Consider the following 25,762-nt stretch of genomic DNA (forward strand, 5'->3'; position numbering starts at 1 on the left):
GTGCTATTTCACGGTTCTTTTGGCCGTTTTTTGATGTTTTTTCAACGCTGTACACTATAAAATGCTTCTTCAGGCTATACTAAGTGGTTTTCAGCTGTTTTTTGGACATGACCAATTTTGACATTTTCGCCATACTATAGCCTTGCTGTTTTTTTCATTTGTTCAAGGTGCTATTTTACGGGTCTTTTGGCCGTTTTTTGATGTTTTTTCAACGCTGTACACTATAAAATGCTTCTTCAGGCTATACTAAGTGGTTTTCAGCTGTTTTTTGGACATGACCAATTTTGACATTTTCGCCATACTATAGCCTTGCTGTTTTTTCATTTTTTCACGGTGCTATTTTATGATTCTTTTTGGCCTTTTTTGGATGTTTTTTCAACACTGTACAGTATAAAATGCTTTAAAAGGCTATACTAAGTGGTTTTCAGCTGTTTTTTGGACATGACCAATTTTGACATTTTCGCCATACTATAGCCTTGCTGTGTTTTTCATTTTTTCAAGGTGCTATTTTATGGGTCTTTTGGCCATTTTTGGATGTTTTTTCAACACTGTACACTATAAAATGCTTCTTCAGGCTATACTAAGTGGTTTTCAGCTGTTTTTTGGACATGACCAATTTTGACATTTTCGCCATACTATAGCCTTGCTGTTTTTTTCATTTTTTCAAGCTGCTATTTTATGATTCTTTTGGCCTTTTTTGGATGTTTTTTCAACACTGTACAGTATAAAATGCTTCTTCAGGCTATACTAAGTGGTTTTCAGCTGTTTTTTGGACATGACCAATTTTGACATTTTCGCCATACTATAGCCTTGCTGTTTTTTTTCATTTTTTCACGGTGCTATTTTATGATTCTTTTGGCCTTTTTTGGATGTTTTTTTAACACTGTACACTATAAAATGCTTTAAAAGGCTATACTAAGTGGTTTTCAGCTATTTTTTGACATGACCAATTTTGACATTTTCGCCATACTATAGCCTTGCTGTTTTTTTCATTTTTCAAGGTGCTATTTTATGGGTCTTTTGGCCGTTTTGGATGTTTTTTCAACACTGTTCAGTATAAAATGCTTTTAAAAGGCTATACTAAGTGGTTTTCAGCTGTTTTTGGACATGACCAATTTTGACATTTTCGCCATACTATAGCCTTGCTGTTTTTTCATTTTTCAAGGTTCTATTTTATGATTCTTTTGGCCTTTTTGGATGTTTTTCAACACTGTACAATATAAAATGCTTCGACAGGCTATACTAAGTGGTTTTCAGCTGTTTTTTTGGACATGACCAATTTTGACATTTTCGCCATACTATAGTCTTGCTGTTCTTTTCATTTTTTCAAGTTGCTATTTTATGGTTCTTTTGGCCGTTTTTGATGTTTTTTCAACACTGTACACTATAAAATGCTTCTTCAGGCTATACTAAGTGGTTTTCAGCTGTTTTTGGACATGACCAATTTTGACATTTTCGCCATACTATAGCCTTGCTGGTTTTTTTTTACATTTTTTCAAGGTGCTATTTTATGATTCTTTTGGCCTTTTTGGATGTTTTTTCAACACTGTACAGTATAAAATGCTTAAACAGGCTATCCTAGTTGTTTTTCGCTGTTTTTTGGACATGACCAATTTTGACATTTTCGCCATACTATAGCCTTGCTGTGTTTTTCATTTTTTCAAGGTGCTATTTTATGGGTCTTTTGGCCATTTTTGGATGTTTTTTCAACACTGTACACTATAAAATGCTTCTTCAGGCTATACTAAGTGGTTTTCAGCTGTTTTTTGGACATGACCAATTTTGACATTTTCGCCATACTATAGCCTTTGCTGTTTTTTCATTTTTTCACGGTGCTATTTTATGATTCTTTTGGCCTTTTTGGATGTTTTTTCAACACTGTACAGTATAAAATGCTTTAAAAGGCTATACTAAGTGGTTTTCAGCTGTTTTTGACATGACCAATTTTGACATTTTCACATACTATAGCCTTTGCTGTTTTTTCATTTTTCAAGGTGCTATTTTATGGGTCTTTTGGCCGCTTTTGGATGTTTTTTCAACACTGTACAGTATAAAATGCTTTAAAGGCTATACTAAGTGGTTTTCAGCTGTTTTTTGGACATGACCAATTTTGACATTTTCGCCATACTATAGCCTTTGCTGTTTTTTCATTTTTTCAAGGTGCTATTTTATGGGTCTTTTGGCGTTTTTGGATGTTTTTTCAACACTGTTCAGTATAAAATGCTTTAAAAGGCTATACTAAGTGGTTTTCAGCTGTTTTTTGGACATGACCAATTTTGACATTTTCGCCATACTATAGCCTTGCTGTTTTTTTCATTTTTTCACGGTGCTATTTTATGGGTCTTTTGGCCGTTTTTGGATGTTTTTTCAACGCTGTACAGTATAAAATGCTTTAAAAGGCTATACTAAGTGGTTTTCAGCTGTTTTTTGGACATGACAAATTTTGACATTTTCGCCATACTATAGCCTTGCTGTTTTTTTGTTTTTTTTCAAGGTGCTATTTTGTGGGTCTTTCAGCCGTTTTTGGATGTTTATTCAACACTGTTCAGTATAAAATGCTTTAACAGGCTATACTAAGTGGTTTTCAGCAGTTTTTTTGGACATGACCAATTTTGACATCTTCGCCATACTATAGCCTTGCTGTTTTTTTCATTTTTTCAAGGTGCTATTTTATGATTCTTTTCGCCGTTTTTGGATGTTTTTTCAACACTGTACACTATAAAATGCTTCTTCAGGCTATACTAAGTGGTTTTCAGCTGTTTTTTGGACATGACCAATTTTGACATTTTCATATACTATAGCCTTGCTGTTTTTTTCATTTGTTCAAGGTGCTATTTTATGGGTCTTTTGGCCGTTTTTGGATGTTTTTTCAACGCTGTACAGTATAAAATGCTTTAAAAGGCTATACTAAGTGGTTTTCAGCTGTTTTTTGGACATGACCAATTTTGACATTTTCGCCATACTATAGCCTTTGCTGTTTTTTCATTTTTCAAGGTGCTATTTTATGATTATTTTGGCCGTTTTTGGATGTTTTTTCAACACTGTACAATATAAAATGCTTTAACAGGCTATACTAAGTGGTTTTCAGCTGTTTTTTGGACATGACCAATTTTGACATTTTCGCCATACTATAGCCTTGCTGTTTTTTTCATTTTTTCAAGGTGCTATTTTATGGGTCTTTTGGCCGTTTTTGGATGTTTTTTCAACACTGTACACTATAAAATGCTTTAAAAGGCTATACTAAGTGGTTTTCAGCTGTTTTTTGGACATGACCAATTTTGACATTTTCGCCATACTATAGCCTTGCTGTTTTTTTCATTTTTTCAAGGTGCTATTTTATGATTCTTTTGGCCGTTTTTGGATGTTTTTTCAACACTGTACACTATAAAATGCTTTAACAGGCTATACTAAGTGGTTTTCAGCTGTTTTTTGGACATGACCAATTTTGACATTTTCGCCATACTATAGCCTTGCTGTTTTTTCATTTTTCAAGGTGCTATTTTATGGGTCTTTTGGCTTTTTGGATGTTTTTTCAACACTGTACACTATAAAGTGCTTCGTCAGGCTATACTAAGTGGTTTTCAGCTGTTTTTTGGACATGACCAATTTTGACATTTTCGTCATACTATAGCCTTTGTTGTTTTTTTTTCATTTTTCAAGGTGCTATTTTATGGGTCTTTTGGCTTTTTTGGATGTTTTTTCAACACTGTACATTATAAAATGCTTTAACAGGCTATACTAAGTGGTTTTCAGCTGTTTTTGGACATGACCAATTTTGACATTTTCGCCATACTATAGCCTTGCTGTTTTTTTCATTTTTTCAAGGTGCTATTTTATGGGTCTTTTGGCCGTTTTTGGATGTTTTTTCAACACTGTACACTATAAAATGCTTTAACAGGCTATACTAAGTGGTTTTCAGCTGTTTTTTGGACATGACCAATTTTGACATTTTCGCCATACTATAGCCTTGCTGTTTTTTTCATTTTTTCAAGGTGCTATTTTATGATTCTTTTGGCCGTTTTTGGATGTTTTTTCAACACTGTACATCATAAAATGCTTTAACAGGCTATACTAAGTGGTTTTCAGCTGTTTTTTGGACATGACCAATTTTGACATTTTCGCCATACTATAGCCTTGCTGTTTTTTCATTTTTCAAGGTGCTATTTTATGGGTCTTTTGGCCATTTTGGATGTTTTTTCAACACTGTACACTATAAAATGCTTTAACAGGCTATACTAAGTGGTTTTCAGCTGTTTTTTGGACATGACCAATTTTGACATTTTCGCCATACTATAGCCTTGCTGTTTTTTCATTTTTCAAGGTGCTATTTTATGATTCTTTTGGCCGCTTTTTGGATGTTTTTTCAACGCTGTACAGTATAAAATGCTTTAAAAGGCTATACTAAGTGGTTTTCAGCTGTTTTTTGGACATGACCAATTTTGACATTTTCGCCATACTATAGCCTTGCTGTTTTTTTCATTTTTTCATGGAGCTATTTTATGATTCTTTTGGCCTTTTTTGGATGTTTTTTCAACACTGTTCAGTATAAAATGCTCTAAAAGGCTATACTAAGTGGTTTTCAGCTGTTTTTTGGACATGACCAATTTTGACATTTTCGCCATACTATAGCCTTGCTGTTTTTTTCATTTTTTTCAAGGTGCTATTTTATGGGTCTTTTGGCCGTTGTTGGATGTTTTTTCAACACTGTTCAGTATAAAATGCTTTAACAGGCTATACTAAATGGTTATCAGCTGTTTTTTGGACATGACCAATTTTGACATTTTCGCCATACTATAGCCTTGCTGTTTTTTCATTTTTTCAAGGTGCTATTTTATGAGTCTTTTGGCCATTTTGGATGTTTTTCAACACTGTACACTATAAAATGCTTCTTCAGGCTATACTAAGTGGTTTTCAGCTGTTTTTGGACATGACCAATTTTGACATTTTCGCCATACTATAGCCTTGCTGTTTTTTCATTTTTTCAGGGTGCTATTTTATGATTCTTTTGGCCATTTTGGATGTTTTTTCAACACTGTACACTATAAAATGCTTAAAAGGCTATACTAAGTGGTTTTCAGCTGTTTTTTGGACATGACCAATTTTGACATTTTCGCCATACTATAGCCTTGATGTTTTTTCATTTTTTCACGGTGCTATTTTATGGGTCTTTTGGCCGTTTTTGATGTTTTTTCAACACTGTACAGTATAAAATGCTTCTTCAGGCTATACTAAGTGGTTTTCAGCTGTTTTTGGACATGACCAATTTTGACATTTTCGCCATACTATAGCCTTTGCTGTTTTTTCATTTTTCAAGGTGCTATTTTATGATTCTTTTGGCCGTTTTGGATGTTTTTTCAACACTGTACAGTATAAAATGCTTCTTCAGGCTATACTAAGTGGTTTTCAGCTGTTTTTTGGACATGACCAATTTTGACATTTTCACCATACTATAGCCTTGCTGTTTTTTTCATTTTTCAAGGTGCTATTTTATGGGTCTTTTGGCCGTTTTGGATGTTTTTCAACACTGTACACTATAAAATGCTTCAACAGGCTATACTAAGTGGTTTTCGCTGTTTTTTGGACATGACCAATTTTGACATTTTCGCCATACTATAGCCTTGCTGTTTTTTTCATTTGTTCAAGGTGCTATTTTACGATTCTTTTGGCCATTTTTGGATGTTTTTTAAACACTGTACACTATGAAATGCTTTAACAGGCTATACTAAGTGGTTTTCAGCTGTTTTTGGACATGACCAATTTTGACATTTTCGCCATACTATAGCCTTGCTGTTTTTTTCATTTTTCAAGGTGCTATTTTATGGGTCTTTTGGCCGTTTTGGATGTTTTTTCAACACTGTACAGTATAAAATGCTTTAACAGGCTATACTAAGTGGTTTTCAGCTGTTTTTTGGACATGACCAATTTTGACATTTTCGCCATACTATAGCCTTGCTGTTTTTTCATTTTTCAAGGTGCTATTTTATGGGTCTTTTGGCCTTTTTTGGATGTTTTTCAACACTGTACAGTATAAAATGCTTTAAAAGGCTATACTAAGTGGTTTTCAGCTGTTTTTGGACATGACCAATTTTGACATTTTCGCCATACTATAGCCTTGCTGTTTTTTCATTTTTCAAGGTGCTATTTTATGGGTCTTTTGGCCGTTTTGGATGTTTTTCAACACTGTACACTATAAAATGCTTTAAAAGGCTATACTAAGTGGTTTTCAGCTGTTTTTTGGACATGACCAATTTTGACATTTTTGCCATACTATAGCCTTGCTGTTTTTTTCATTTGTTCAAGGTGCTATTTTACGGGTCTTTTGGCCATTTTGGATGTTTTTTCAACACTGTTCAGTATAAAATGCTTTAACAGGCTATACTAAGTGGTTTTCAGCTGTTTTTGGACATGACCAATTTTGACATTTTCGCCATACTATAGCCTTGCTGTTTTTTCATTTTTTCAAGGTGCTATTTTATGGGTCTTTTGGCTTTTTGGATGTTTTTTCAACACTGTACACTATAAAATGCTTTAACAGGCTATACTAAGTGGTTTTCAGCTGTTTTTTGGACATGACCAATTTTGACATTTTCGCCATACTATAGCCTTGCTGTTTTTTCATTTTTCAAGGTGCTATTTTATGGGTCTTTTGGCCATTTTGGATGTTTTTTCAACACTGTACAATATAAAATGCTTTGACAGGCTATACTAAGTGGTTTTCAGCTGTTTTTTGGACATGAACAATTTTGACATTTTCGCCATACTATAGCCTTGCTGTTTTTTTCATTTTTTCAAGGTGCTATTTTATGGTTCTTTTGGCCGTTTTTGGATGTTTTTTCAACACTGTACAGTATAAAATGCTTTAACAGGCTATACTAAGTGGTTTTCAGCTGTTTTTTGGGCATGACCAATTTTGACATTTTTGCCATACTATAGCCTTGCTGTTTTTTTAATTTTTTCCAAGTTGCTATTTTATGGCTCTTTTGGCCGTTATTGGATGTTTTTTCAACACTGTTCAGTATAAAATGCTTTAAAAGGCTATACTAAGTGGTTTTCAGCTGTTTTTGGACATGACCAATTTTGACATTTTCGCCATACTATAGCCTTGCTGTTTTTTCATTTTTCAAGGTGCTATTTTATGGGTCTTTTGGCGCTTTTGGATGTTTTTTCAACACTGTACAGTATAAAATGCTTTAACAGGCTATACTAAGTGGTTTTCAGCTGTTTTTGGACATGACCAATTTTGACATTTTCGCCATACTATAGCCTTGCTGTTTTTTACATTTTTTCAAGGTGCTATTTTATGGGTCTTTTGGCGTTTTTGGATGTTTTTTCAACACTGTTCAGTATAAAATGCTTTAACAGGCTATACTAAGTGGTTTTCAGCTGTTTTTTGGACATGACCAATTTTGACATTTTCGCCATACTATAGCCTTGCTGTTTTTTTCATTTTTTCAAGGTGCTATTTTATGGGTCTTTTGGCCGTTTTTGGATGTTTTTTCAACACTGTACAGTATAAAATGCTTTAACAGGCTATACTAAGTGGTTTTCAGCTGTTTTTTGGACATGACCAATTTTGACATTTTCGCCATACTATAGCCTTGCTGTTTTTTTCATTTTTTCAAGGTGCTATTTTATGGGTCTTTTGGCCGTTTTTGGATGTTTTTTCAACACTGTACAGTATAAAATGCTTTAACATGCTATACTAAGTGGTTTTCAGCTGTTTTTGGACATGACCAATTTTGACATTTTTGCCATACTATAGCCTTGCTGTTTTTTTTACATTTTTTCAAGTTGCTATTTTATGGCTCTTTTGGCCGTTTTGGGATGTTTTTTCAACACTGTACACTATAAAATCCTTCTTCAGGCTATACTAAGTGGTTTTCAGCTGTTTTTTGGACATGACCAATTTTGACATTTTCGCCATACTATAGCCTTGCTGTTTTTTTCATTTTTTCAAGGTGCTATTTTACGGGTCTTTTGGCTGGTTTTGGATGTTTTTTCAACACTCTACAATATAAAATGCTTTAACAGGCTATACTAAGTGTATTTTCAGCTGTTTTTGACATGACCAATTTTGACATTTTCGCCATACTATAGCCTTGCTGTTTTTTCATTTTTTCAAGGTGCTATTTTATGTTTCTTTTGGCCTTTTTTGGATGTTTTTTCAACACTGTACAGTATAAAATGCTTCGACAGGCTATACTAAGTGGTTTTCGCTGTTTTTTGGACATGACCAATTTTGACATTTTCACCATACTATAGCCTTGCTGTTTTTTTCATTTTTTCAGGGTGCTATTTTATGGGTCTTTTTGCCGTTTTTGGATGTTTTTTCAACACTGTACACTATAAAATGCTTCTTCAGGCTATACTAAGTGGTTTTCAGCTGTTTTTGGACATGACCAATTTTGACATTTTCGCCATACTATAGCCTTGCTGTTTTTTTCATTTTTTCAAGGTGCTATTTTATGATTCTTTTGGCCGTTTTGGATGTTTTTTCAACACTGTTCAGTATAAAATGCTTTAAAAGGCTATACTAAGTGGTTTTCAGCTGTTTTTTGGGCATGACCAATTTTGACATTTTTGCCATACTATAGCCTTGCTGTTTTTTTAATTTTTTCCAAGTTGCTATTTTATGGGTCTTTTGGCCGTTTTGGGATGTTTTTTCAACACTGTACACTATAAAATGCTTCTTTAGGAGATTCTAAGTGGTTTTCAGCTGTTTTTTGGACATGACAAAGTTTGACATTTTCGCCATACTATAGCCTTGCTGTTTTTTCATTTTTCACGGTGCTATTTTATGATTCTTTTGGCCTTTTTTGGATGTTTTTCAACGCTGTACATTATAAAATGCTTTAAAAGGCTATACTAAGTGGTTTTCAGCTGTTTTTTGGACATGACCAATTTTGACATTTTCGCCATACTATAGCCTTGCTGTTTTTTTCATTTTTTCACGGTGCTATTTTATGATTCTTTTGGCCTTTTTTGGATGTTTTTTCAACGCTGTACAGTATAAAATGCTTTAAAAGGCTATACTAAGTGGTTTTCAGCTGTTTTTTGGACATGACCAATTTTGACATTTTCGCCATACTATAGCCTTGCTGTTTTTTTCATTTTTTCAAGGTGCTATTTTATGGGTCTTTTGGACGTTTTTGGATGTTTTCTCAACACTGTTCAGTATAAAATGCTTTAACAGGCTATACTAAGTGGTTTTCAGCTGTTTTTTGGACATGACCAATTTTGACATTTTCGCCATACTATAGCCTTGCTGTTTTTTTCATTTGTTCAAGGTGCTATTTTATGGGTCTTTTGGACATTTTGGATGTTTTTCAACACTGTACAATATAAAATGCTTCGACAGGCTATACTAAGTGGTTTTCAGCTGTTTTTTGGACATGACCAATTTTGACATTTTCGCCATACTATAGCCTTGCTGTTTTTTCATTTGTTCAAGGTGCTATTTTATGATTCTTTTGGCCGTTTTTGGATGTTTTATTCAACATTGTACACTATAAAATGCTTTAAAAGGCTATACTAAGTGGTTTTCAGCTGTTTTTTGGACATGACCAATTTTGACATTTTCGCCATACTATAGCCTTGCTGTTTTTTTCATTTTTTCAAAGTGCTACTTTATGATTCTTTTGGCCTTTTTTGGATGTTTTTTCAACACTGTACACTATAAAATGCTTTAACAGGCTATACTAAGTGGTTTTCAGCTGTTTTTTGGACATGACCAATTTTGACATTTTCGCCATACTATAGCCTTGCTGTTTTTTTCATTTTTTCAAGGTGCTATTTTATGGGTCTTTTGGCCGTTTTTGGATGTTTATTCAACATTGTACACTATAAAATGCTTTAAAAGGCTATACTAAATGGTTTTCAGCTGTTTTTTGGACATGACCAATTTTGACGTTTTCGCCATACTATAGCCTTGCTGTTTTTTTCATTTTTTCAAGGTGCTATTTTATGATTCTTTTGGCCTTTTTGGATGTTTTTTCAACACTGTACAGTATAAAATGCTTTACAGGCTATACTAAGTGGTTTTCAGCTGTTTTTGGACATGACCAATTTTGACATTTTCGCCATACTATAGCCTTGCTGTTTTTTTTAATTTTTTCCAAGTTGCTATTTTATGGCTCTTTTGGCCGTTTTGGGATGTTTTTTCAACACTGTACACTATAAAATGCTTCTTCAGGCTATACTAAGTGGTTTTCAGCTGTTTTTTGGACATGACCAATTTTGACATTTTCGCCATACTATAGCCTTGCTGTTTTTTTCATTTGTTCAAGGTGCTATTTTACGATTCTTTTGGCCATTTTTGGATGTTTTTTAAACACTGTACACTATGAAATGCTTTAAAAGGCTATACTAAGTGGTTTTCAGCTGTTTTTTGGACATGACCAATTTTGACATTTTCGCCATACTATAGCCTTGCTGGTTTTTTTTTACATTTTTTCAAGGTGCTATTTTATGGGTCTTTTGGCAGTTTTTGGATGTTTTTCAACACTGTACAGTATAAAATGCTTTAACAGGCTATACTAAGTGGTTTTCAGCTATTTTTTGGACATGACAAATTTTGACATTTTCGCCATACTATAGCCTTGCTGTTTTTTTCATTTTTTCAAGGTGCTATTTTATGGGTCTTTAGGCCGTTTTTGGATGTTTTTTCAACACTGTACATTATAAAATGCTTCGATAGGCTATACTAAGTGGTTTTCAGCTGTTTTTTGGACATGACCAATTTTGACATTTTTGCCATACTATAGCCTTGCTGTTTTTTTCATTTTTCAAGGTGCTATTTTATGATTCTTTTGGCCTTTTTGGATGTTTTTCAACACTGTTCAGTATAAAATGCTTTAACAGGCTATACTAAGTGGTTTTCAGCTGTTTTTGGACATGACCAATTTTGACATTTTCGCCATACTATAGCCTTGCTGTTTTTTCATTTTTTCAAGGTGCTATTTTATGGGTCTTTTGGCCATTTTTGGATGTTTTTTCAAAACTGTTCAGTATAAAATGCTTTAACAGGCTATACTAAGTGGTTTTCAGCTGTTTTTTGGATATGACCAATTTTGACATTTTTGCCATACTATAGCCTTGCTGTTTTTTTCATTTTTTTCAAGGTGCTATTTTATGATTCTTTTGGCCGTTTTTTGGTGATTTTTTCAACACTGTACACTATAAAATGCTTCTTCAGGCTATACTAAGTGGTTTTCAGCTGTTTTTTGGACATGACCAATTTTGACATTTTCGCCATACTATAGCCTTGCTGTTTTTTTTCATTTTTTCAAGGTGCTATTTTATGGGTCTTTTGGCCATTTTTGGATGTTTTTTCAACACTGTACACTATAAAATGCTTCTTCAGGCTATACTAAGTGGTTTTCAGCTGTTTTTTGGACATGACCAATTTTGACATTTTCGCCATACTATAGCCTTGCTGTTTTTTTCATTTTTTCACGGTGCTATTTTATGGGTCTTTTGGCCGTTTTGGATGTTTTTCAACACTGTACACTATAAAATGCTCCTTCAGGCTATACTAAGTGCTTTTCAGCTGTTTTTTGGACATGACCAATTTTGACATTTTCGCCATACTATAGCCTTGATGTTTTTTTCATTTTTTCAAGGTGCTATTTTATGATTCTTTAGGCCTTTTTTGGATGTTTTTTCAACACTGTACACTATAAAATGCTTTAAAAGGCTATACTAAGTGGTTTTCAGCTGTTTTTTGGACATGACCAATTTTGACATTTTCGCCATACTATAGCCTTGCTGTTTTTTTTGTTTTTTTTCAAGGTGCTATTTTATGGTTCTTTCAGCCGTTTTTGGATGTTTTTTCAACACTGTACACTATAAAATGCTTTAACAGGCTATACTAAGTGGTTTTCAGCTGTTTTTTGGACATGACCAATTTTGACATTTTCGCCATACTATAGCCTTGATGTTTTTTTCATTTTTCAAGGTGCTATTTTATGAGTCTTTTGGCCATTTTGGATGTTTTTTCAACACTGTACATTATAAAATGCTTTAAAAGGCTATACTAAGTGGTTTTCAGCTGTTTTTTGGACATGACCAATTTTGACATTTTCGCCATACTATAGCCTTGCTGTTTTTTCATTTTTTCAAGGTGCTATTTTATGGGTCTTTTGGCTTTTTTGGATGTTTTTTCAACACTGTACAGTATAAAATGCTTTAACAGGCTATACGAAGTGGGTTTCAGCTGTTTTTTGGACATGACCAATTCAGCCATTATCACCATACTATAGCCTTGCTGTGTTTTTCATTTTTTCAAGGTGCTATTTTATGATTCTTTTGGCTGTTTTTGGATGTTTTTTCAACACTGTACACTATAAAATGCTTCTTCAGGCTATACTAAGTGGTTTTCAGCTGTTTTTGGACATGACCAATTTTGACATTTTCGCCATACTATAGCCTTGCTGTTTTTTTCATTTGTTCAAGGTGCTATTTTATGGGTCTTTTGGACGTTTTTGGATGTTTTTTCAATACTGTACATCATAAAATGCTTCGACAGGCTATACTAAGTGGTTTTCAGCTGTTTTTTGGACATGACCAATTTTGACATTTTCGCCATACTATAGCCTTGCTGTTTTTTCATTTTTTCAAGGTGCTATTTTATGATTCTTTTGGCCTTTTTGGATGTTTTTCAACACTGTACAGTATAAAATGCTTCTTCAGGCTATACTAAGTGGTTTTCAGCTGTTTTTGGACATGACCAATTTTGACATTTTCGCCATACTATAGCCTTGTTGTTTTTTTTCATTTTTCAAGGTGCTATTTTATGGGTCTTTTGGCCTTTTTTGGATGTTTTTTCAACACTGTTCAGTATAAAATGCTTTAAAAGGCTATACTAAGTGGTTTTCAGCTGTTTTTTGGACATGACCAATTTTGACATTTTCGCCATACTATAGCCTTGCTGTGTTTTTCATTTTTTCAAGGTGCTATTTTATGATTCTTTTGGCCTTTTTGGATGTTTTTTCAACACTGTACAGTATAAAATGCTTCTTCAGGCTATACTAAGTGGTTTTCAGCTGTTTTTTGACATGACCAATTTTGACATTTTCGCCATACTATAGCCTTGCTGTTTTTTCATTTTTTCAAGGTGCTATTTTATGGGTCTTTTGGCCATTTTGGATGTTTTTCAACACTGTACAGTATAAAATGCTTCTTCAGGCTATACTAAGTGGTTTTCAGCTGTTTTTTGGACATGACCAATTTTGACATTTTCGCCATACTATAGCCTTTGCTGTTTTTTTCATTTTTTCAAGGTGCTATTTTATGATTCTTTTCGCCGTTTTTGGATGTTTTTTCAACACTGTACAATATAAAATGCTTTAACAGGCTATACTAAGTGGTTTTCAGCTGTTTTTTGGACATGACCAATTTTGACATTTTCGCCATACTATAGCCTTGCTGTTTTTTTCATTTTTTCAAGGTGCTATTTTATGATTCTTTTGGCCGTTTTTGGTGATTTTTTCAACACTGTACACTATAAAATGCTTCTTCAGGCTATACTAAGTGGTTTTCAGCTGTTTTTTGGACATGACCAATTTTGACATTTTCGCCATACTATAGCCTTGCTTTTTTTTTTCATTTTTTCAAGGTGCTATTTTATGGGTCTTTTGGTCTTTTTGGATGTTTTTCAACACTGTACAGTATAAAATGCTTTAAAGGCTATACTAAGTGGTTTTCAGCTGTTTTTTGGACATGACCAATTTTGACATTTTCGCCATACTATAGCCTTGTTGTTTTTTTTCATTTTTCACGGTGCTATTTTATGATTCTTTTGGCCTTTTTTGGATGTTTTTTCAACGCTGTACAGTATAAAATGCTCCTTCAGGCTATACTAAGTGGTTTTCAGCTGTTTTTTGGACATGACCAATTTTGACATTTTCGCCATACTATAGCCTTGCTGTTTTTTTCATTTTTTCAAGGTGCTATTTTATGGGTCTTTTGGCCGTTTTTGGATGTTTTTTCAACACTGTTCAGTATAAAATGCTTTAACAGGCTATACTAAGTGGTTTTCAGCTGTTTTTTGGACATGACCAATTTTGACATTTTCGCCATACTATAGCCTTGCTGTTTTTTTCATTTGTTCAAGGTGCTATTTTATGATTCTTTTGGCCGTTTTTGGATGTTTTTTCAACACTGTACACTATAAAATGCTTCTTCAGGCTATACTAAGTGGTTTTCAGCTGTTTTTTGGACATGACCAGTTTTGACATTTTCGCCATACTATAGCCTTGCTGTTTTTATCATTTTTCAAGGTGCTATTTTATGGGTCTTTTGGCCATTTTGGATGTTTATTCAACACTGTACACTATAAAATGCTTTAACAGGCTATACTAAGTGGTTTTCAGCTGTTTTTTGGACATGACCAATTTTGACATTTTCGCCATACTATAGCCTTGCTGTTTTTTTCATTTTTTCAAGGTGCTATTTTATGATTCTTTTGGCCGTTTTTGGATGTTTTTTCAACACTGTACACTATAAAATGCTTCTTCAGGCTATACTAAGTGGTTTTCAGCTGTTTTTTGGACATGACCAATTTTGACATTTTCGCCATACTATAGCCTTGCTGTTTTTTTCATTTTTTCAAGGTGCTATTTTATGGGTCTTTTGGCCGTTTTTGGATGTTTTTTCAACACTGTACATTATAAAATGCTTTAAAAGGCTATACTAAGTGGTTTTCAGCTGTTTTTTGGACATGACAAATTTTGACATTTTCGCCATACTATAGCCTTGCTTTTTTTTTTTCATTTTTTCGAGGTGCTATTTTATGGGTCTTTAGGCCGTTTTTGGATGTTTTTTCCACACTGTACAGTATAAAATGCTTTAACAGGCTATACTAAGTGGTTTTCAGCTGTTTTTTTGGACATGACCAATTTTGACATTTTCGCCATACTATAGCCTTGCTGTTTTCTTGTTTTTTTTCAAGGTGCTATTTTATGGGTCTTTCAGCCGTTTTTGGATGTTTTTTCAACACTGTACACTATAAAATGCTTCTTCAGGCTATACTAAGTGGTTTTCAGCTGTTTTTTGGACATGACCAATTTTGACATTTTCGCCATACTATAGCCTTGCTGTTTTTTTCATTTTTTCAAGGTGCTATTTTATGGGTCTTTTGGCCGTTTTTGGATGTTTTTTCAACACTGTACACTATAAAATGCTTTAACAGGCTATACTAAGTGGTTTTCAGCTGTTTTTTGGACATGACCAATTTTGACATTTTTGCCATACTATAGCCTTGCTGTTTTTTTTCATTTTTTCAAGGTGCTATTTTATGGGTCTTTTGGCCGTTTTTGGATGTTTTTTCAACACTGTACACTATAAAATGCTTCTTCAGGCTATACTAAGTGGTTTTCAGCTGTTTTTTGGACATGACCAATTTTGACATTTTCGCCATACTATAGCCTTGCTGTGTTTTTCATTTTTTCAAGGTGCTATTTTATGGGTCTTTAGGCCTTTTTGGATGTTTTTTCAACACTGTTCAGTATAAAATGCTTTAACAGGCTATACTAAGTGGTTTTCAGCTGTTTTTTGGACATGACCAATTTTGACATTTTCGCCATACTATAGCCTTGCTGTTTTTTTCATTTTTTCAAGGTGCTATTTTATGGGTCTTTTGGCCGTTTTTGGATGTTTTTTCAACACTGTACACTATAAAATGCTTCTTCAGGCTATACTAAGTGGTTTTCAGCTGTTTTTTGGACATGACCAATTTTGACATTTTCGCCATACTATAGCCTTGCTGTTTTTTTCATTTTTTCAAGGTGCTATTTTATGGGTCTTTAGGCCGTTTTTGGTTGTTTTTTCAACACTGTTCAGTATAAAATGCTTTAAAAGGCTATACTAAGTGGTTTTCAGCTGTTTTTTAGACATGACCAATTTTGACATTTTCGCCATACTATAGCCTTGCTGTTTTTTCATTTTTCAAGGTGCTATTTTATGGTTCTTTTGTGTGTTTTTTGATGTTTTTTCAACACTGTACTTTATAAAATGCTTCTTCAGGCTATACTAAGTGGTTTTCAGCTGTTTTTTGGACATGACCAATTTTGACATTTTCGCCATACTATAGCCTTGCTGTTTTTTCATTTTTCAAGGTGCTATTTTATGGGTCTTTTGGCCTTTTTGGATGTTTTATTCAACACTGTACACTATAAAATGCTTTTCAGGCTATACTAAGTGGTTTTCAGCTGTTTTTGGACATGACCAATTTTGACATTTTCGCCATACTATAGCCTTTGATTGTTTTTTTTCATTTTTCAAGGTGCTATTTTATGGGTCTTTTGGCCGTTTTGGATGTTTTTCAACACTGTACAGTATAAAATGCTTTAACAGGCTATACTAAGTGGTTTTCAGCTGTTTTTGGACATGACCAATTTTGACATTTTCGCCATACTATAGCCTTGCTGTGTTTTTCATTTTTTCAAGGTGCTATTTTATGAGTCTTTTGGCCATTTTTGGATGTTTTTTCAACACTGTACATTATAAAATACTTCAACAGGCTATACTAAGTGGTTTTCGCTGTTTTTTGGACATGACCAATTTTGACATTTTCGCCATACTATAGCCTTGCTGTTTTTTTCATTTGTTCAAGGTGCTATTTTATGGGTCTGTTGGCCATTTTTGGATGTTTTTTCAACACTGTACACTATAAAATTCTTTAACAGGCTATACTAAGTGGTTTTCAGCTGTTTTTTGACATGACCAATTTTGACATTTTCGCCATACTATAGCCTTTGCTGTTTTTTCATTTTTCAAGGTGCTATTTTATGGGTCTTTTGGCCTTTTTTGATGTTTTTCAACACTGTACAGTATAAAATGCTTTAACAGGCTACACTAAGTGGTTTTCAGCTGTTTTTTGGACATGACCAATTTTGACATTTTGGCCATACTATAGCCTTGCTGTTTTTTTTCTTTTTTTCAAGGTGCTATTTTTCGGTTCTTTTGGCCGTTTTGGATGTTTTTTCAACGCTGTACAGTATAAAATGCTTTAAAAGGCTATACTAAGTGGTTTTCAGCTGTTTTTTGGACATGACCAATTTTGACATTTTCGCCATACTATAGCCTTGCTGTTTTTTTTCATTTTTTCAAGGTGCTATTTTATGGTTCTTTCAGCCGTTTTTGGATGTTTTTTCAACACTGTTCAGTATAAAATGCTTCTTCAGGCTATACTAAGTGGTTTTCAGCTGTTTTTTTGGACATGACCAATTTTGACATTTTCGCCATACTATAGCCTTGCTGTTTTTTTCATTTTTTCAGGGTGCTATTTTATGGGTCTTTTTGCCGTTTTTGGATGTTTTTTCAACACTGTACACTATAAAATGCTTCTTCAGGCTATACTAAGTGGTTTTCAGCTGTTTTTTGGACATGACCAATTTTGACATTTTCGCCATACTATAGCCTTGCTGTTTTTTTCATTTGTTCAAGGTGCTATTTTATGATTCTTTTGGCCGTTTTTGGATGTTTTCAACACTGTTCAGTATAAAATGCTTTAACAGGCTATACTAAGTGGTTTTCAGCTGTTTTTTGGACATGACCAATTTTGACATTTTCGCCATACTATAGCCTTGCTGATTTTTCATTTTTCAAGGTGCTATTTTATGATTCTTTTGGCCTTTTTGGATGTTTTTCAACACTGTACAGTATAAAATGCTTTAACAGGCTATACTAAGTGGTTTTCAGCTGTTTTTTGGACATGACCAATTTTGACATTTTCGCCATACTATAGCCTTGATGTTTTTTCATTTTTCAAGGTGCTATTTTATGGGTCTTTTGGCCGTTTTGGATGTTTTTTCAACACTGTACATTATAAAATGCTTTAACAGGCTATACTAAGTGGTTTTCAGCTGTTTTTTGGACATGACCAATTTTGACATTTTCGCCATACTATAGCCTTGCTGTTTTTTTCATTTTTTCAAGGTGCTATTTTATGATTCTTTTGGCCGTTTTTGGATGTTTTTTCAACACTGTTCAGTATAAAATGCTTTAACAGGCTATACTAAGTGGTTTTCAGCTGTTTTTTGGACATGACCAATTTTGACATTTTCGCCATACTATAGCCTTGCTGTTTTTTTACATTTTTTCAAGGTGCTATTTCATGAGTCTTTTGGACGTCTTTGGATGTTTTTTCAACACTGTTCAGTATAAAATGCTTTAACAGGCTATACTAAGTGGTTTTCAGCTGTTTTTTGGACATGACCAATTTTGACATTTTCGCCATACTATAGCCTTGCTGTTTTTGTCATTTTTTCAAGCTGCTATTTTATTGGTCTTTTGGCCGTTTTTGGATGTTTTTTCAACACTGTACACTATAAAATGCTTCTTCAGGCTATACTAAGTGGTTTTCAGCTGTTTTTGGACATGACCAATTTTGACATTTTCGCCATACTATAGCCTTGCTTTTTTTTTTTCATTTTTTCGAGGTGCTATTTTATGGGTCTTTCGGCCGTTTTTGGATGTTTTTTCAACACTGTACATTATAAAATGCTTCTTCAGGCTATACTAAGTGGTTTTCAGCTGTTTTTTGGACATGACCAATTTTGACATTTTCGCCATACTATAGCCTTGCTGTTTTTTTCATTTTTTCAAGGTGCTATTTTATGGGTCTTTTGGCCGTTTTTGGATGTTTTTTCAACACTGTACACAATAAAATGCTTTAAAAGGCTATACTAAGTGGTTTTCAGCTGTTTTTGGACATGACCAATTTTGACATTTTCACCATACTATAGCCTTGCTGTTTTTTTTACATTTTTTCAAGGTGCTATTTTATGGGTCTTTTGGCCGGTTTTGGATGTTTTTTCAACACTCTACAATATAAAATGCTTTAACAGGCTATACTAAGTGTATTTTCAGCTGTTTTTTGGATATGACAAATTTTGATATTTTCGCCATACTATAGCCTTGCTGTTTTTTTTCATTTTTTCAAGGTGCTATTTCATGGGTCTTTTGGCCGTTTTTGGATGTTTTTTCAACACTGTACATTATAAAATGCTTTAACAGGCTATACTAAGTGGTTTTCAGCTGTTTTTTGGACATGACCAATTTTGACATTTTCGCCATACTATAGCCTTGATGTTTTTTTCATTTTTTCAAGGTTCTATTTTATGGGTCTTTTGGCCGTTTTTGGATGTTTTTTTTAACACTGTACACTATAAAATGCTTTAAAAGGCTATACTAAGTGTATTTTCAGCTGTTTTTTGGATATGACAAATTTTGATATTTTCGCCATACTATAGCCTTGCTGTTTTTTTCATTTTTTCAAGGTGCTATTTCATGGGTCTTTTGGACGTCTTTGGATGTTTTTTAAACACTGCTCAGTATAAAATGCTTTAACAGGCTATACTAAGTGGTTTTCAGCTGTTTTTTGGACATGACCAATTTTGACATTTTCGCCATACTATAGCCTTGCTGTTTTTTTCATTTTTTCAAGGTGCTATTTTATGGGTCTTTTGGCCGTTTTTGGATGTTTTTTCAACACTGTACACTATAAAATGCTTCTTCAGGCTATACTAAGTGGTTTTCAGCTGTTTTTGGACATGACCAATTTTGACATTTTCACCATACTATAGCCTTGCTGTTTTTTTTACATTTTTTCAAGGTGCTATTTTATGGGTCTTTTGGCCGTTTTTGGATGTTTTTTCAACACTGTACACTATAAAATGCTTTAACAGGCTATACTAAGTGGTTTTCAGCTGTTTTTTGGACATGACCAATTTTGACATTTTCGCCATACTATAGCCTTGCTGTTTTTTTCATTTTTTCAAGGTGCTATTTCACGGTTCTTTTGGCCGTTTTTGGATGTTTTTTCAACACTGTTCAGTATAAAATGCTTTAACAGGCTATACTAAGTGGTTTTCAGCTGTTTTTTGGACATGACCAATTTTGACATTTTCGCCATACTATAGCCTTGCTGTTTTTTACATTTTTTCACGGTGCTATTTCATGGGTCTTTTGGACGTCTTTGGATGTTTTTTAAACACTGTTCAGTATAAAATGCTTTAACAGGCTATACTAAGTGGTTTTCAGCTGTTTTTTGGACATGACCAATTTTGACATTTTCGCCATACTATAGCCTTGCTGTTTTTTTCATTTTTTCAAGGTGCTATTTTATGGGTCTTTTGGCCGTTTTTGGATGTTTTTTCAACACTGTTCAGTATAAAATGCTTTAACAGGCTATACTAAGTGGTTTTCAGCTGTTTTTTGGACATGACCAATTTTGACATTTTCGCCATACTATAGCCTTGCTGATTTTTCATTTTTCAATGTGCTATTTTATGGGTCTTTCAGCCGTTTTTGGATGTTTTTTCAACACTGTTCAGTATAAAATGCTTTAACAGGCTATACTAAGTGGTTTTCAGCTGTTTTTTGGACATGACCAATTTTGACATTTTCGCCATACTATAGCCTTGCTGTTTTTTTTGTTTTTTTTCAAGGTGCTATTTTATGGTTCTTTTGGCCGTTTTTGGATGTTTTTTCAACACTGTTCAGTATAAAATGCTTTAACAGGCTATACTAAGTGGTTTTCAGCTGTTTTTTGGACATGACCAATTTTGACATTTTCGCCATACTATAGCCTTGCTGTTTTTTTCATTTTTTCAAGGTGCTATTTTATGGGTCTTTTGGCCGTTTTTGGATGTGTTTTCAACACTGTTCAGTATAAAATGCTTTAACAGGCTATGCTAAGTGGTTTTCAGCTGTTTTTTGGACATGACCAATTTTGACATTTTCGCCATACTATAGCCTTGCTTTTTTTTTTGTTTTTTTTCAAGGTGCTATTTTATGGTTCTTTCAGCCATTTTTGGATGTTTTTTCAACACTGTTCAGTATAAAATGCTTTAACAGGCTATACTAAGTGGTTTTCAGCTGTTTTTTGGACATGACCAATTTTGACATTTTCGCCATACTATAGCCTTGCTGTTTTTTTCATTTTTTCAGGGTGCTATTTTATGGGTCGTTTGGCCGTTTTTGGATGTTTTTTCAACACTGTACAATATAAAATGCTTCTTCAGGCTATACTAAGTGGTTTTCAGCTGTTTTTTGGACATGACCAATTTTGACATTTTCGCCATACTATAGCCTTGCTGTTTTTTTCATTTTTTCAAGGTGCTATTTTATGGGTCTTTTGGCCATTTTTGGATGTTTTTTCAACACTGTTCAGTATAAAATGCTTTAACAGGCTATACTAAGTGGTTTTCAGCAGTTTTTTTGGACATGACCAATTTTGACATCTTCGCCATACTATAGCCTTGCTGTTTTTTTCATTTTTTCAAGGTGCTATTTTATGGGTCTTTTGGCCGTTTTTGGATGTTTATTCAACACTGTACATCATAAAATGCTTTAACAGGCTATACTAAGTGGTTTTCAGCTGTTTTTTTGACATGACCAATTTTGAAATTTTCGCCATACTACAGCCTTGATGTTTTTTTCATTTTTTCAAGGTGCTATTTTATGATTCTTTTGGCCGTTTTTGGATGTTTTCAACACTGTACATCATAAAATGCTTTAACAGGCTATATTAAGTGGTTTTCAGCTGTTTTTTGGATATGACCAATTTTGACATTTTCGCCATACTATAGCCTTGCTGTTTTTTTCATTTTTTCAAGGTGCTATTTTATGGTTCTTTTGGCTGTTTTTGTATGTTTTTTCAACACTGTTCAGTATAAAATGCTTTAACAGGCTATACTAAGTGGTTTTCAGCTGTTTTTTGGATATGAAAAATTTTGGCATTATCGCCATACTATAGCATTGCTGTTTTTTTTTTTAATTTTTTCAAGATTCTATATAATGGGTCTTTTGGCCGTTTTTGGATGTTTTTTCAATACTGTACACTATAAAATGCTTCTTTAGGAGATTCTAAGGGGTTTTCAGTTGTTTTTTGGACATGACAAATTTTGACATTTATAGCCTTGCTGTTTTTTTCATTTTTTCAAGGTGCTATTTTATGGGTCTTTTGGACATTTTTGGATGTTTTTTCAACATTGTACATCATAAAATGCTTCGACAGGCTATACTAAGTGGTTTTCAGCTGTTTTTTGGGCATGACAAATTTTGATATTTCGCCATACTATAGCCTTGCTGTTTTTTTCATTTTTTCAAGGTGCTATTTTATGGTTCTTTTGGCCGTTTTTGGATGTTTTTTCAACACTGTTCAGTATAAAATGCTTTAACAGGCTATGCTAAGTGGTTTTCAGCTGTTTTTTGGGCATGACAAATTTTGACATTTTCATCATACTTGCTGTTTTTTTCATTTTTTCAAGGTGCTATTTAATGGGTCTTTTGGCCGTTTTTGGATGTTTTTTCAACACTGTACAATATAAAATGCTTTAACAGGCTATACTAAGTGGTTTTCAGCTGTTTTTTGGGCATGACAAATTTTGACATTTTTGCCATACTATAGCCTTGCTGTTTTTTTCATTTTTTCAAGTTGCTATTTTATGGTTCTTTTGGCCGTTTTTGGATGTTTTTTCAACACTGTTCAGTATAAAATGCTTTAACAGGCTATACTAAGTGGTTTTCAGCGGTTTTTTTGGACATGACCAATTTTGACATTTTGGCCATACTATAGCCTTGCTGTTTTTTTTCATTTTTTCAAGGTGCTATTTAATGGGTCTTTTGGCCGTTTTTGGATGCTTATTCAACACTGTACATCATAAAATGCTTTAACAGGCTATACTAAGTGGTTTTCAGCGTTTTTTTTGGACATGACAAATTTTGACATTTTCGCCATACTATAGCCTTGCTGTTTTTTTGTTTTTTTTCAAGGTGCTATTTTATGGTTCTTTCAGCCGTTTTTGGATGTTTTTTCAACACTGTTCAGTATAAAATGCTTTAACAGGCTATACTAAGTGGTTTTCAGCTGTTTTTTGGACATGACCAATTTTGACATTTTCGCCATACTATAGCCTTGCTGTTTTTATCATTTTTCAGGGTGCTATTTTATGGGTCTTTTGGCCGTTTTTGGATGTTTTTTCAACACTGTACACTATAAAATGCTTCTTCAGGCTATACTAAGTGGTTTTCAGCTGTTTTTTGGACATGACCAATTTTGACATTTTCGCCATACTATAGCCTTGCTGTTTTTTTGTTTTTATCAAGGTGCTATTTTATGGTTCTTTCAGCCATTTTTGGATGTTTTTTCAACACTGTTCAGTATAAAATGCTTTAACAGGCTATACTAAGTGGTTTTCAGCTGTTTTTTGGACATGACCAATTTTGACATTTTCGCCATACTATAGCCTTGCTGTTTTTATCATTTTTTCAGGGTGCTATTTCATGGGTCTTTTGGCCGTTTTTGGATGTTTTTTTTAACACTGTACATCATAAAATGCTTTAACAGGCTATACTAAGTGTATTTTCAGCTGTTTTTTGGACATGACAAATTTTGACATTTTCGCCATACTATAGCCTTGCTGTTTTTTTCATTTTTTCAAGGTGCTATTTTATGATTCTTTTGGCCGTTTTTGGATGTTTTTTCAACACTGTACACTATAAAATGCTTTAACAGGCTATACTAAGGGGTTTTCAGCTGTTTTTTGGACATGACCAATTTTGACATTTTCGCCATACTATAGCCTTGATGTTTTTTTCATTTTTTCAAGGTGCTATTTTATGGGTCTTTTGGCCGTTTTTGGATGTTTTTTCAACACTGTACATCATAAAATGCTTCGACAGGCTATACTAAGTGGTTTTCAGCTGTTTTTTTGACATGACAAATTTTGATATTTTCGCCATACCATAGCCTTGCTGTTTTTTTCATTTTTTCAAGGTGCTATTTTATGGTTCTTTTGGCTGTTTTTGTATGTTTTTTCAACACTGTTCAGTATAAAATGCTTTAACAGGCTATACTAAGTGGTTTTCAGCTGTTTTTTGGACATGAAAAATTTTGGCATTATCGCCATACTATAGCATTGCTGTTTTTTTTTAAATTTTTTCAAGATTCTATATAATGGGTCTTTTGGCCGTTTTTGGATGTTTTTTCAATACTGTACACTATAAAATGCTTCTTTAGGAGATTCTAAGGGGTTTTCAGTTGTTTTTTGGACATGACAAATTTTGACATTTATAGCCTTGCTGTTTTTTTCATTTTTTCAAGGTGCTATTTTATGGGTCTTTTGGACGTTTTTGGATGTTTTTTCAACATTGTACATCATAAAATGCTTCTTCAGGCTATACTAAGTGGTTTTCAGCTGTTTTTGGGCATGACAAATTTTGATATTTTCGCCATACTATAGCCTTGCTGTTTTTTCATTTTTCAAGGTGCTATTTTATGGGTCTTTTGGCCGTTTTGGATGTTTTTTTTCAACACTGTAAACTATAAAATGCTTTAACAGGCTATACTAAGTGGTTTTCAGCTGTTTTTTGGACATGACCAATTTTTACATTTTCGCCATACTATAGCCTTGCTGTTTTTTTCATTTTTTCAAGGTGCTATTTTATGATTCTTTTGGCCGTTTGTTGATGTTTTTTCATGTGATGTTGATGTACACTATAAAATGCTTCTTCAGGCTATACTAAGTGGTTTTCAGTTGTTTTTTGGACATGACCAATTTTGATATTTTCGCCATACTATAGCCTTGCTGTTTTTATCATTTTTTCAAGGTGCTATTTTATGGGTCTTTTGGCCGTTTTTTGGGTGTTTTTTCAACACTGTACATCATAAAATGCTTTAACAGGCTATACTAAGTGGTTTTCAGCAGTTTTTTGGGCATGAATAATTTTGATGTTTTCGGCATACTATAGCCTTGCTGTTTTTATCATTTTTTCAAGGTGCTATTTTATGGGTCTTTTGGCCGTTTTTGGATGTTTTTTCAACACTGTACAGTATAAAATGCTTCGACAGGCTATACTAAGTGGTTTTCAGCTGTTTTTTGGACATGACCAATTTTGACATTTTCGCCATACTATAGCCTTGCTGTTTTTTTCATTTTTTCAAGGTGCTATTTTATTGGTCTTTTGGCCGTTTTTGGATGTTTTTTCAGCACTTTTTTGGACATGTCATATTTTGACATTTTTGCCATAATATAGTATGCGATTTTTGGTCATTTTTTCAACATGTAAAAATATGATTTTTTGGGGGGTTTTTGGCCGTTTCTTTTATGTGCAACAGTATAACGTGTCTCTATATGCTGTTTAGGGCTGCAGCTATCGAATATTTTAGTAATCGAGTATTCTACTGAAAATTCCATCGATTAATCGAGTAATTGGATAAAACATATTTTTGTTTAGTTAAAGAGCAATTATAAATATACATGAGACAATAAGACATTTCACCTAACAATGAACCATTGGTTTCCTTTTTTAACTACCCAGTTAGCTTTATTCTGTTTTTATTTTCCACCCTCATCACTCTGCAGCGCTGTGTTTTTACAGATTAAATAAAGCCTGTATGAAAGGCACGTTAGCCACGCATCGACAGTAGTTATAATTAATAGAAACCTAGCCCTCCGCAGGGCTAACGTTATGTTAGCAAGGTACAGTAACGTTAATCTCATTAATTAGCGCTACGTTAACTTCATTTTGCCTTGTCTCGGGTGACGGTCCTCCGCTCTCGGAGTAAACAGGGTGGCCTTCGGTGGAGATGCTGCAGCATTGAAGACGTACTGTTGTGGTATGCAAGCGCTGTCTTACAGTGAATACACGCAGCAGTGTTCGCCTTGGTGTCCAGCTAAAAATGCTCCCACACTTTTAACATTTTCTGCCTTTTCTTTGTGCCTTTCGCTTTCGTCGCCTTCTTCGTCGTTACCTC

This window comes from Plectropomus leopardus, chromosome 16 (genome assembly GCF_026936395.1).
Source record: "Plectropomus leopardus strain MGB_pleo_1.0 chromosome 16, ASM2693639v1, whole genome shotgun sequence".
NCBI lineage: Eukaryota > Metazoa > Chordata > Actinopteri > Perciformes > Serranidae > Plectropomus > Plectropomus leopardus.